A 14,721-nucleotide genomic window follows, 5' to 3' on the forward strand; every position below is an offset into this window, starting at 1 on the left:
CGAGAAACCCATCATTGTTCAAACAGGGAGTGTAACACTTCACGTAATGTCCGACGCAATTTACTCTATGATAGATGGAAATGTGGCGAATGCGATAGTTGGTAATCGAAACTCCCATGGGAGTTATGCCCTCCTTTCTCTGGAATCAAAAAATGGACCGGCCCATCATTTTTTCACAGTCAATTGAACTCCGTTGAGTGGTTGATGCGTAGTGCTGCGAAAAGGGCTGTTTCCGCGATCCCAGTTTTCACAAATCCAGCCGTGAAAGATGAAGCACGTTCCCAGGATGACAAACTTGAAGCTCATTTTAAAATCAATATAACCCGACCAAAACTCGGTGGATCTGGCAGCTCCAATAATGGAAATATGGCAAGAGCCTTATTGAAAGAGCCTGAGTAAATAATTGTTGAAAAAGTTAGGTAGGGGCATCGAATTAATACGCGCCACTGACTGGGGTAAAACGACCCACCGGAATATCTCCCTGATGATATAATTTTTCATATGACATGTTTACACTAAACGATAGCAATTTTATTTTCTATCTCCTCAATCAATAATGACTGCAGTAACACAGAGACGAAAATCAGAACCCATCAAATGTGCATTAATTGCGTTATTAGCTGACGAACTAACGTCGACTAAACGCCTAGATGCATGCAACACCCAAATTACATTTTTTCTTGGCGTGTTTCGTTTATCGGCGCATTTTTCCCGTAAAGAGGCGCGATTTACCCCGAAAATATGGAAAATGAATGTTGACCAACAATTAACAAAAAACATTGTTGAGCTTCTACAACGTTATTTAATTTAACATTTATTGGAAGAAAACTATTGAGTCGATGCCAGCAACTAGAATGGTGGACATTATTGTGCGTTTCATGGCTAAAGTCGAGTCAATCCTAAGGTGGCTCATTATACCCCGATCTCCCCTATCATAAATATAAAAAAAATATTACAATTAACGATTTTAGCCATTTCTGTAGTAAGAATGCGAAAAGGTTTTTCGCAACTTTGGAAGTCAAAATGGAACAAAGTTGCATACATCTTTGTGGCAATCTCTTTGCTTACTGGCGAAAGTAATTATTTGCGCGGAGAAAATGCCGTAAAACGCGTATTTAAAGGTCCACACGTGAGTATTCGTGGGGCAAAATGCACCTGCTTTTGCGGTACCGTAATCCGGGGTCAAATTGATCACTTTAAATCAACTTTTGCGGATAACATCAGTACCGTAAACCGGGGTCAAATTGATCACTCGGGTACTACATTGTAATTCCACAACTAGAAACTCTTAAGCGTCGTAATAATCTTAAACTTTTTACGTCATCTAATTCGTAGATGTCTAGAGATGAGTGTAGACTTTTATTTTTTTAGAAAATGTTAGTTTTGCCTTATTTTTCCAAGAAATTTGCAATGTATTTCGCATTTAGCTTAAATCATTGCTACTAAACAATCAATTGGTAATAGAACTTCCCGTGAATTTTCTGTTTTAACATTTTTGTGGAGCATTGGTAGGGATGTAATGCAGCTAATCAGAACATGAAATAGTTATAAAAAGTTCATTTTATGAAGAAATAGTCATTTTTTGTGATAGAAATCACTTATTTTAAATGAAATTGCCTACCTTTAGGCGTTTAAGGGGAAATTTCAAAATTTAATTTTTCGTTTAAAGTAATAAGTTCACTAGTTGTAAGATTTTAAACGCGTTATTCGGTTTTAGAAGAGCAAAATTAAGCGGTGAAGGAAATTTTCCTTTCCAACCGATGCTTAATTGTATACTGATCAATTTCGCCCCAAAGTGGAATTTCCAATATTTTGAAATTTGAAGTTATTTATCCTCAAGTTTAAATTTGTTGAACAAAATTCTGTCACATGGTTCCATGGAGATCCACTGGGTACTGGTTTTAAAGAAATTCTTTTGCCAATATTTGTACAGGTGCTGATGTTATCCGCAAAAGTTGATTTAAAGTGATCAATTTGACCCCGGATTACGGAAAGTTCTACGAGAAGCTGAACCGCTCGTGCAGAGGCTTTGTGTCACAAGTCGACATGTGCCGAGATAATCACGGGAATATTCTCACGACCGAGCGTAAGATGGTCGAGAGGTGGCGGCAGCATTACGATGAGCATCTCAATGGAGACGTTGTAATACCGAAGGTGGCGCGGTAACAGATCTAGGAGCACGTGCACAGGACGAAAGATTTCCAGCCCCTAACCTCCAAGAGATTGAAGAGGATGTTAGCCGGTTGAAAAACAACAAAGCCGCTGGAGCAGATCAACTACCAAGCGAGTTAATAAAACACGGTGGAGAAGCACAAGTGAGAGCACTACACTGGGGCATTACCAAGATTTGGGAGGAGGAAGTATTACCGGAGGAATGGATGGAAGGTATCGTGTGTCCCATCTACTAAAAGGGCGACAAGTTGGATTGCGGGAACTACTGAGCGCTGCCTACAAGGTACTCTTTCAAATTTTATGCCGCCGTCTATCACCGATTGCAAGAGAGTTTGTGGGGCAATATCAGGCTGGATTCATGGGTAAACGCGCTACAACGGACCAGATGTTCGCCAGGTGTTGCAGAAAGGCCGCGAATACAACGTGCCCACATATCTTTTGTTCATCGATTTCAAATCGGCGTATGATACAATCGATCGAGAACAGCTATGGCAGATTATGCACGAATACGGATTCCCGGATAAACTGATACGGTTGATCAAGGCGACGATGGATCGAGTGATGTGCGTAGTTCGAGTATCAGGGGCACTCTCGAGTCCCTTTGAATCTCGCAGAAGGGAACGACAAGCTGATGGTCTTTCATGCTTGCTGTTCAACAATACGTTAGAAAGTATAATAAGGAATGCGGGAATAAACACGAGTGGAACGATTTTCACGAAGTCTGTTCAGCTGCTTGGTTTCTCTGATGATATTGATATTATTGCTCGTAAATTTGAGACGATGGCGGAAACGTACATCCGACTAAAGAGTGAAGCCAGGCGAATCGGATTAGTCATTAATGTGTCAAAGACAAAGTACATGATGGAAAAGGGCTCCAGGGAGGAATCACCATGCCCGCCACCCCGAATTTATATCGACGGTGATGAAATCGAGGCGGTTAAAGAATTCGTGTACTTGGATTCACTGGTGACCGCCGACAACGACACCAGCAGATAAATTCAGAGGCGCATTGTGGCAGGAAATCGTGCTTACTGTGGACTCCGCAGAACTCTACGATCCAATAAAGTTCGGTGTAACACGATGTTAACTATCTAAACAACGCTGATTGGACCGGTAATCCTCTATGGGCACGAAACATGGACCCTACGTGCAGAGGACCAACGCGCCCTTAGAGTTTTCGAACGGAAGGTGTTGCGTACCATCTACGGCGGAGTGCAGATGGAAGACGGGACTTGGAGAAGGCGAATGAACCACGAGCTACATCAGTTGCTGAGAGAACCAACCATCGTCCATACCGCGAAAATCGGGAGGCTACGGTGGACGTGGTGCGCAGCGAGCTAGGTGGGTCGACCAAGTGGAGGACGATCTGCAGACCCTACGCAGAGTGCGGAACTGGAGACAACAGCCATGGACCGAGTGGAATGGAAACGGCTACTATGTACAGTAGAGCCCACCTTGGCCTTGATCGATGGATGTATGGAAGTATGCAAGTGAGTAGGAATTAGGCAACTTTTTCGGTCTACTACTTTATATCACATATCCTTACCTCCAGTCCATCACCCGTCGTCGTGTGCAACTCCGGGCAGGAGGGCATACTATTTGAACAGGGCTTTTTGTTCAATGGAAATGCATTCAATCGTGATGCACTTCGGTGCCATCCATGCATATTGGCGAAAAAAGTGGATGCATTTTCACCTCGCCTCGTCCTCTTCCATTTCCAATCCAGGCCGATCTGGCAGAGCAGCAGATCGAAAACCGGAATGAATGGTTTGGTGATACCTACACGCCATAGAGACCCTCTCCGGACTGGAACCGCTGAATGCTCATCATTGAGGCCCGTCGCCGACATTTATGGCAATTGGAACGTACTCACACCGCATCGTCGTTGTCGCCGTTGGTTTGGGACTTGGGTGGGACAAAACATGGAAAAATAAACCCGTGCACCTAACACCTTTTGGGGTGATTCTCTGACAATGCGGTTGGTTGGTGATGATGATGCTGGATGTTGGAAGTCGAGGACGTGGCGGCGATACGATGGAAAACGAGTCAGTGCAAATAATAATAGTATGTAATTTTGAATGGGTCCTCGGCTAAGGTTTTACCACCCTGACCCGTTCGTTTATAGGAGAGAATGGGTAGAAAAACACCTTTTGACCCTCAATCGAAGTTTACAACACGGTGGTTTAGCTTGTGTAGATTGCTACGAATAAACGTGAAATGAAGTAGGATTTTCAACGTCAAGTAAAAATTCGTGTGTTCTCACCCAAAAATGGAGCGTTCTTCACCGATTCCCCCACATCAAACCACTCACTTTGAAAATGCATTTGCCGAACCGGAATGAGCGCTGAACTGTACCTACGCGGATATAATCCTCCCATCCACAGAGAATCCAGGATGAAAGCATACGCCATTCACCATTCGGATGATGTTCGTTGGGAAGACAACCGTGCACACACCCCACACGCATTCTAGAGGCCTAGGCCTAAGGGAAAGGGTATTTAATGAATGGATTATACTTCATGCCTGAAATGAGTCTTCAGCCGTGTTTGTCGTCCAACAGTAGATGATCGGCTTTTCTCCGGAAGATTGACTGCCGCTGCGCCGGTTCGGTTCTGTGATGGATGGAATCTGCTCATGTGTAGCCATGAGCCAAGAGCAAGATTAAACTTCCTGTGTTAAATCCCTTTTAATCCTTCTATTGGCCAGCTTGGCAAACTTGCATCCCTTGTTGGCAGGTCATCCTTTTTGGCCAGTCGTTATGCCGAGAGCTGAGCATTTCCAATCGTTCTTACACGCCCATACGTCTATGGAAGAGAAAGCTAATGATGGTCTCTGCATTTGATTCTGATTTTGATCTTTTGGGTGCATATTAAACAATAATAATTATTTACGCAAGATTTTCTTAGCAAGTTTTGTTGAATTATAATATATTTTGCCTTTACAATTGAACGCATGGGACGAGGCTTGATTTGTACACTTGAAGAGCGATCATTTATCTATGATTTCTTTTCTGTTTAGTTATAGTTTTTGTTACAAAAAAAAACCAAATTAATCCACCTAGTGGTAATAGTGCCTTTCTCGTCGAATATGTTCTTACGATCTTTCCGTCGACGTAAGTCAAAGTGTTCCTGAATCCTGATATTTGTTTAAGAAGAGCAAGCATTTTATCAAAGCCATAATTGAATTGACTTAAAACTTATTGATGGCACATAGTCCGACGTTATGTGTAATATAACATGTAATAATCACATGTCCGAGCTGAGTAATATCAGACTTCTCAGTTGACTGCTTGAGCACCTTTACCAACACTGGAGGCTGATCAATATCAAGACGATACTAACAAGCTAAGATATAACTTTTTACACAATCACAGATCACTTTGCGGTCTTCGAAAAAGTTTTTACTGCACATTTTAGGCTATATTTTATTGACCGTTGAAAACAAGAATGATAGGTAGTAACCCAAGCAACACATATGTTATATTAAAGTTACGACAGCGCAAGTTTTGGTTGTATAGAAGTTTATTTGACGTTATTTCAGCATAATGTTAGAATTACGTCAAATTGACGAGCTTGGTGGTCTAGTGGCTACCGCTTCTGATTCATATGCAGAAGGTCCTGGGTTCAATCCCTGGCTCGTCCCTTTCCTCCTACTTTGTATCTTTCTATCTACTTTCTCTCTCACTCTCTCTCTCCTACATATACATCTCATGTTATTCTTATGATCGTAGCGATCGCTAGAACCAGAAACGGATTAAAAAAAAAAGCCGTTTCCCTTCCTTCCAACTTTCATCACAGCACTGTCAATCTATCATATAACGCCTACAAGTTATGCAACCAAGCGGACTGTGTCGCTTCACAGTAATCTTCAGACAATCTATCGCTTTACGCTTGGCATCCTTGCACCAATGCATGATCCATGTGCCAAAAATAAACATTTCCCACCAACACACCAAAATCCGCATGACCTTGTGCAGGCGCAGAGGATTCAACGGCCTGATGTGGGCAAGCGATTGCAATCATCACTTCCCTCCCCTTCCCCATTGACCTGCAACCTGACGCAGCTGGCGCCATTGTCGCCTAAAAATACAAGACCACCAACGCTCACACACTGAAGATGCCTGTTAGTCCCAAGCAGCTATCTCATTGATTCCTTGTATGAGTGTAGCTGATCTGGCGATACTGGAGTAGCAACTGCGGCCGGTCAATCAAGCTCAAGCAAGCTCAAGCTCATAATGTTAGAATTACGTCAAATTAACTTCTATACAACCAAAACATGCGCTTTAGTTACTCTTATATAACATGTGTGTTGCTTGGGAAGTATAGTGAGACGTCTGTTTGTATGTTGGTTTAATTTGTCAAGAATTTGTTCTCTTACACATATTTATCGCTTGCATTGATTTTATTTACTTTGGTAGTTCCGGCGAAGTACCAAACGCTGCACACTGTTGCGGATGGCCCAAAAACGTGATCGAAATTGTTTTGACCATGAAAACATGATTTTTGATCTTTGGTGTCTTCGGCAAAGTTTTTCTATAAAATAAGCCCTAATTTATGGATATATCAGTTTTGTGATCAATCCCCCTAAAAGTGAGAAACGGTTTCTAACTTTTTTATTTGTAAACTAAAAAAATATGTTTGTTCAGAGAAGTTGTAGGCAATTTTACTAGAAACAACTTTGCCGAACATACAAAATTTCTATCTTTTGATTTGTATGTACATTTGAGGCGTTTTTTATGAAGCACCCCTAAAAATCAGTTTTTTGCTTATAACTTTTTCTATGAATTTTTCACAATTTCCAAATGTTCTAGCAAATGTTTCGCCTTATTAAAACGCGTAACTTTTGCGAAGAAAGTATATATTTATCTCTCATATTTATCATGTTATTGGAAATTTCACTTTAAAAAAGGCTTATGTTTGACATACCCATTTGTTAACTTTCGCACGTTTTCGCAGACCAGGATTTTCACATTTGAAAATATGGAACGAGTTTTATCTATTGCAAATATAGCCAGTTTTAGCCTGATTTCGCCTGAATATTTAAATTTACATACTAGAAATGACTATCATTATAAAATGTGTTACTGTAAAATGATCAAGATATCAAAAAAATGTACTTAGTGCTTTTCTTACATGATTTTCCCACATGAACACGCAAAAACGTTTTCACAGAATCACTTGGAACTGCATCAGATGACTTTCACATAAAATATAAGTTTTTTTTTTCAGATAAACAGTGGCTCTCATAGTAGTACGATAAGTCTCTTCCACAAAATAATCGATATTTTTAAATGCTCATAAAATTTTTCGTGTTCATGTACACTTTGCGAAAATGTTAATTTGCAGAAGGTTCAAATAACAACAACTGATGTTTCGATTAATATTGATTTTTAATTTGTTTACTTGAAAAATGAAACTTATCTGTTAATATTAACACATATATCATTGATTACTGTCATCATTAAATGTATTGCTTCCAGTTACTGTATGTATGTTTTTCTGTCCGAGGAAGCACAAGAGTCACGCAACAAAGACACCAGGAATTACAGAGAGGATCATAGACGTAAGTTTCCAAAAATCTAAACTAACACAGATCTCCTACATCGTCTGCTTGAAACATCTGATCCCATAATAAGGAATATTGGATTATTTCCTAAAAAAACTAGAACACCATAAACGTAGGATGCGAACAACCTTTTGCTCTAAACATATGACGAGATAGTAACTGGAAGCAATGAAATAAGTGATGACGTTAATCAATGATATGCGTTAATAATAACAGATATGTAATAATTTTCAAGTAAACAAATTGAGACCCAATTTTAATCGAATCATTAGATGCTGTTATTTAAACATTCTGAAAATTTACATTTCTGCAAAGTGTACATGAACTCGAAAAATTTTATGAGCATTAGCAAGATCATCCAACAATATCGTTTATTTTGTGGAAGAGACTTATCGTACTACTATGAGAGCCACTGTTTATCTGAAAAAAAAAACTTAAATTTTATGGGAAAGTCATCTGATGCAGTTCCAAGTGATTCTGTGAAAACGTTTTCTCGTGTTCATGTGGAAAAATAATGTAAGAAAAGCACTAAGTACATTTTTTTGATATCTTGATCATTTTACAGTAACACATTTTATAATGATAGTCATTTCTAGTATGTGAATTTAAATATGCAGGCGAAATCAGGCTAAAACTGGCTATATTTGCAATAGATAAAACTCGTTCCATATTTTCAAATGTGAAAATCCTGGTCTGCGAAAACGTGCGAAAGTTAACAAATGGGTATGTCAAACATAAGCATTTTTTAAAGTGAAATTTCCAATAACATGATAAATATGAGAGATAGATATATACTTTCTTCGCAAAAGTTACGCGTTTTAATAAGGCAAAACATTTGCTAGAACATTTGAAAATCGTGAAAAATTCATAGAAAAAGTTATAAGCAAAAAACTGATTTTTAGGGGTGCTTCATAAAAAACGCCTCAAATGTACATACAAATCAAAAGATAGAAATTTTGTATGTTCGGCAAAGTTGTTTCTAGTGAAATTGTCTACAACTTCTCTGAACAAACATATTTTTTTGGTTTACAAATGAAAAAGATAGAAATCGTTTCTCACTTTTAGGGGGATTGATCACAAAACTGATATATCCATAAATTAGGGCTTATTTTATAGAAAAACTTTGCTGAAGACACCAAAGATCAAAAATCATGTTTTCATGGTCAAAACAATTTCGATCACGTTTTTATGCCATCCGCAACAGTGTGCGCTGGTTGTGCGTGCAACTCTACCGGCAGTCTCTAATGTGGTATGAGCCTATTTTCTAGTTAACCGTTCCTCAGGTTATTAAAAAAAAAGCCGTGATGTAACGTATCGCATGGTACATTTAATTACTATCGATGCGGCACCGGAACAGGTTTCGGAGCACTACTGGGTCTCCCAAATATAGTCTGAGACTTTTTCATTGCTAACGAGCATTAGGTTGCATAAAAAAACATGATTAGCTTTATCTCATTCATGGGTATAGATCACTTTTACATTTGACCACTTCCAGTGGGATACCCAGAACTGGTTTCGGGACACTACCGGTTGTCTAAAATATGATCTGAGGCTATGTCCTTACAAATCGATCATTGTATTATCAAAAAAGCTACTATTTCATGTATGTACTGTCACTGCGAATTCATCACTCTTTAATACGACTTTTTTTTTTTAATTCGACAATGTCACAATACGAATGATCCGATATTGTGCTGTTACTCACACCTGCAGCGGCTCCTCGTGCAGCTGCTACTTCCGGAAGTTCAAATTTGGTGCTTTCCGACATCTGATCCGTTTTGTGATCAACCGCAGTGAACTTCGGAAGCCAACAATCGTAAAAGGAACAAGCTATCAATTCGTACCACCACAATATCTGTAGGATTTGTATTCAAAAACAAATCCTACAATCTATCCAAAAACTAAAATATAGTTAGGGGGTTTGGTTCAATTTCACATTTTACCGCTTTCGGTTCACATTTTACCACTTACCGATTGTCCCTGATGTGGTCTTAGACTAGTTTCATGCACATTGTTAGTCAGTTTTCCTAAAAAGTCGTGAATTGATGTACTGCATGCATGGGTGTGGTTCATTTGTGCATGTCGCCGGTTCCTGCGAGGCACTCGAAACTGGTTCCGGATTCCGGCAATCGGTTGCGGAGCACTATCGGTTGTCCCAAATATGGCCGGAAACTTTTTATTTTTGACAAATCGAGATTCCTAAAAATCCGCGATTTGATATGTTGCATGCATGGGTTTGGTTCACTTTTATATTTGGCCATGTTAAGCGGGACATCCAGAACCGGTTCCGGACACTACCGGTTCAGATATGTTTTGAAAATATTTTCCTGCTTCTGTTCATCAAAACAACAAAAATGCCACTATTTGATATGTCGCATGCATGGGTTTGGTTAATTTTTATACTTGGCCACCTCCGACGGGACATCTGGAACCGGTTCCGGAGCACTACCGGTTCCGATATAGTTTAAAAATGCTTTCCTGCTCACTGTTCATCAGATTATCTAAAAAGCCGCGGTTTGATATGTCGCATGCATGGTTTTGGTTTAATTTTATATTTGGCCGCTTCCGGCGGACACCTGGAACCGGAATATTTTCCTGCTTACTGTTCATCAGGATATCAAAAAAGCCACTATTTGATATGTCGCAGGCATGGGTTTGGTTAACTTTTATTCTTGGCCACCTCCGGCGGGACACCTGTAACCGGTTCCGGAACACTACCGGTTCCAATATGGTCTGAGAATGTTTTCCTGCTTACTGTTCATTAGTATGGTACACGCTTGTATGGAAAAAATAAATCCTCGCTCCAGTCGACTTTTTAGATCCCATTTAGGTCCCATATGAACTGTACAAAATTTCAGCGCAATCGGTGAAACTATAATTTAGCGCAAGTGGTTCAAAGTTTTCATAGGATTTACTATGGGAAAAGTTACACTTTCGGATAAAAAATCCCAGAGGTCGTCCCTTGTCTCGATAATTCAAATTGATCAATGTTTCTTGTAGAAAAATCAATTATGAAACTTTCCTTCGAAGACCGCAAAACAATTGGATGTTTGTGGAAAAAGTTATTGATTTATTACCGATTAGTGATCCAACAAACGGCTTTTTATTTTGTTTTATCAGCAGCACTGCTGCTGCCGTTGTTGCATGGGGTGGCGGGAGGCATCACCACCCCCAGAAACAGCAGCAGCCAAGGCAGCAGCTACAGTGCTGCTAATAAAACAAAACAAAAAGCCGTTCATTGAATCACTAATCGGTAATAAATCAATAACTTTTTCCACAAGCATCCAATTGTTTTGCGGTCTTCGAAGGAAAGTTTCATAAATGGTTTTTCTACAAGAAACATTGATTGATTTGAATTAAGAAGACAAGGGACGACCTCTGGGATTTTTTATCTGAAAGTGTAACTTTTCCCATAGTAAATCCTATGAAAACTTAGAACCGCTTGCGCTAAATTATAGTGTCACCGACTGCGCTGAAATTTTGCACGGTTCATATGGGACCTAAATGGGATCTAAAAAGTCGACTGGAGCGAGGATTTGATATTTGTCCCATACTACTGTTCATCACGTTATCGAAAATGCCGTAGTTTGATGTGGGTTTGTGGTGTTTTCATATCTGGCCCCTTCCTGGGGTACCGGTCCGGAACACCTAAATGGCCATATCTCTGACCGATCCGAGCCATTTTTAATAGGAAACAATGGAACCAGATTCCGCGTCGAATGAACCGTCAGTCATTAAAATCGATTGAGGTTTACTGCCAAAAAGTGATGTGAGTTTTTTTGTACACACTCACACATACCCACACACACACACATACACACACACACATACACACATACAGACATCACCCCAATTCGTCGAGCTGAGTCGATTGGTATATGTGTCACGTCCCTCCGAGCCTTCTATCCAAAAGTCATTTTTGGAGTGAACATATAGCCTTTCCAGTACACTTAGTGTACGAGAAGGGCAAAAAATATGATTCCTTCAGAAGGATTTCCTAAAGGAAAGTCTAGAAGAATTTCTGAAGTAATCCCAGGCAAAGTTTCGAAGGGAATCCATAAAAAACTTCCTAAACGAAATCTTGCAAAAATTTTTGAAAAAAATCCTAAAGGCACAAAGGTAGGAAACCCTGGACAAATGTATTAATGATTCCCTGGAAGAGTTTTTGGATTCTTTGAATATTTTATGAATGAATTTCAGGAGTAATTACAGAAAAATATCCGTAGGGTAATTTCGGAAGGAATTCGTAGAAAATTTTCATCAGGAGACATTTCTGCAGAAATCCCTGGATGAATAAAAAAAACTTTGTAGATTTTTTTATTAATCACTAGAAGTTTATCTTAAGGAATCCCTTTTAGGATTATCTTTAAAAATTCAAGGAATTCTTGAAAAAACTTTATAACTTTTTTAACTTTAAAACTTTAAACTAATAAAGCAAAGCAAAGATAACCGTACACATCGTAGTTGCTACTCCGTGATTGACCAGAACAATCGAAGTTGCACAGAGAACCAATGAATGGCGCTAGAGACTAGCTACACACTCTCAATGTGCACAATTCGAGAGTTCGTTATTTTAAAGTCAATTACGGCGCCGAGCACGTCCTTACGGTCAACGGAAAAGGGAAGGAATGTTAGTTCGACAACCGTTGTTACTAGAAACCGTTGAATCCACAGCATCCCCACAGTTGTCTCGGGAATGAGTATTTGTTAGTGGGGTAGGGTAAGGTGTGGATCTTGGAGCCACCTTTGGTAGGCTATATGATCCACTAATTATAAAAAAAATATACGTCGTGGTCTTCATCACGAATATTATTTATTTGGTCGCGATGACCACCCCTCACAATATTAAGGGTATTACACATACTTTAACGATCGTTTAATATTAAACGCGTCAGCGTATTGATACTTAATCGTGAAAACCGATCTTCCCACGAAAATAGCCGCATTCCACACTCGCGTCTCCATCACCCTACCGAGAAAATGGACCGACCCGCGAAAAGAGTCGCGCGCTTTTCGCAGTATTGAATTAAGAGTATACGGAGAATAAACTTAGATGCTTGGATAGATTTTTCCGAATTATGTATTTTACTAAGAGTAGTCCCAAGTAACATTTTAAGATTTGTTCGGCTTTATAAGAGATCTTCATGACCAATTTTATAAAACTTGCAATAAAACTGATTTATACATCAAAACCTCTTCATAACCACTTAAAGAGCATCTTCCCGCTAAGTGGACCACCCTCGGGGATGTTTTGCAAACCACATTAGGAGTAGCAATAAAACTGTTTTAAAACTTAGTTGAAAATTTTTCCATTCTCGAAAAGAGGTTATGATGAATGTTGTTGTTTTTTTTTCAACAAAAACTATGACAGCTCAAGATGCAGAGAAGCTTCTTTGATGGTAGAAAGCGATCATTTTAAAGTAATATTTTAATAGTTATTGTATTAGTAAGCTTATGCGCATTCAATTTTACCGTAAATATTGGGATTGCAGAAATATAAAATTAATGCACTTCGAAAATTGTGAATGTGAATATTATCATCTTGGAATGAAATTAATCAATTTTTTGATTTAGTAAAACTAACTCGAATCACAAGAAAACTCAGCTGAGAGTGTTTATTTATGTGAGCATGTTATGGAAATGGTGGCAAACTATCAATTCATTGCTTATGTGAGCAAAATTAACTATTTTCCATTTACATCAGCTCGTTCTTCAATATGGCGACGACCATAACACAGCGTAACAAAAACTAACTTTTGGTCTGTCTCAAGAGCAAACTTATGTGTCTGTGACAGATTTTTCTGATATGGAACTTTTCATATATTTCGATTTTACTATACAGTGATAGACATTCGTTTAGCCGAGGCTAAAAAAATTTCAAAAAAGTGTCATGAAACTCATACAAAAGATTTTATGATAAAACTTTTTTATCGTAGTGATAGTATATCTAGTATTGTTTTATAAAAATGTGATACATCACACTTACATATACACTGAAACAAAAACGAGGGTAAAAACCCTTCAAATGTCATTTTTTGCCTAGACATTCGTTTAGCCGAATTGTACAGTTTTTAGAATTCCATAATAAAAACTATCAAATTTCGAAAAATATCTAACAAAGTCATTTTGTATGGTGATCTGCATTATAGATCGACTTGTAAATCATGAATTAGATCGTTTTTGGAAGTGTTGCCATATTAATTTTGAATGCATCTCATATAAATATGTCATAATATTGTAAATGTTTCCAAATTGAGATTTGATGTAGTTATTTTTATCGGAAGTGTTTCAAAAGAATCTAATGAAAGTTTCATGACCAAAACAGGTTGAAAATTTACGAAAAACAATGTTCTTAACAGAAAAAAATAACGCAAACCATCAAAAAATCACGTATTTAAGTATTGTTTTGATGAAATATGATGGTTTCACTTGCATCAACCATATCGTTTACTACTATTACGTCTTCTAATAGCTCCCAATATCTTCTAGACTGTATTCTGGCTGAAATAACATACATTGGACGGCTCATATTTCGAGAAATAGCACCGAAAGTATTCAAATTTCTAGCATGAACTACTTGTTTCATAATTTAGACATTCTTTTCAAATAAATTATGTTAAAAATGAATGTGGTTCACAACCAAGACTCATTTATAATATATTTCTTCACATTGAATGAAATAGGCCAACTGTTCGACCATATCTTGCATTTTTGTATGAGCATCTGCTTTTGAATAAACAGGGTACAAAAATCTGACACTTCTTGTAGTTCTTTCACTTTACAGTCTTCTAACTCATTTAGTATTGCTAGTATCAAACAGGTATACTCCACAGGCATAAGGGCTCGTCTTTATTTCAATGCAGAACTATTTATTTTAGCTTTTATCAATCCCATTTTAAAGTTTAACCAACCAAAAACCAATATACTCTATTTTTTCATGACATTTTATGCAATAATTTGAACATTTCTAACAATAATTCTGTG

The sequence above is a fragment of the Aedes albopictus genome, chromosome 3 (assembly GCF_035046485.1).
Source record: "Aedes albopictus strain Foshan chromosome 3, AalbF5, whole genome shotgun sequence".
Classification (NCBI taxonomy): domain Eukaryota; kingdom Metazoa; phylum Arthropoda; class Insecta; order Diptera; family Culicidae; genus Aedes; species Aedes albopictus.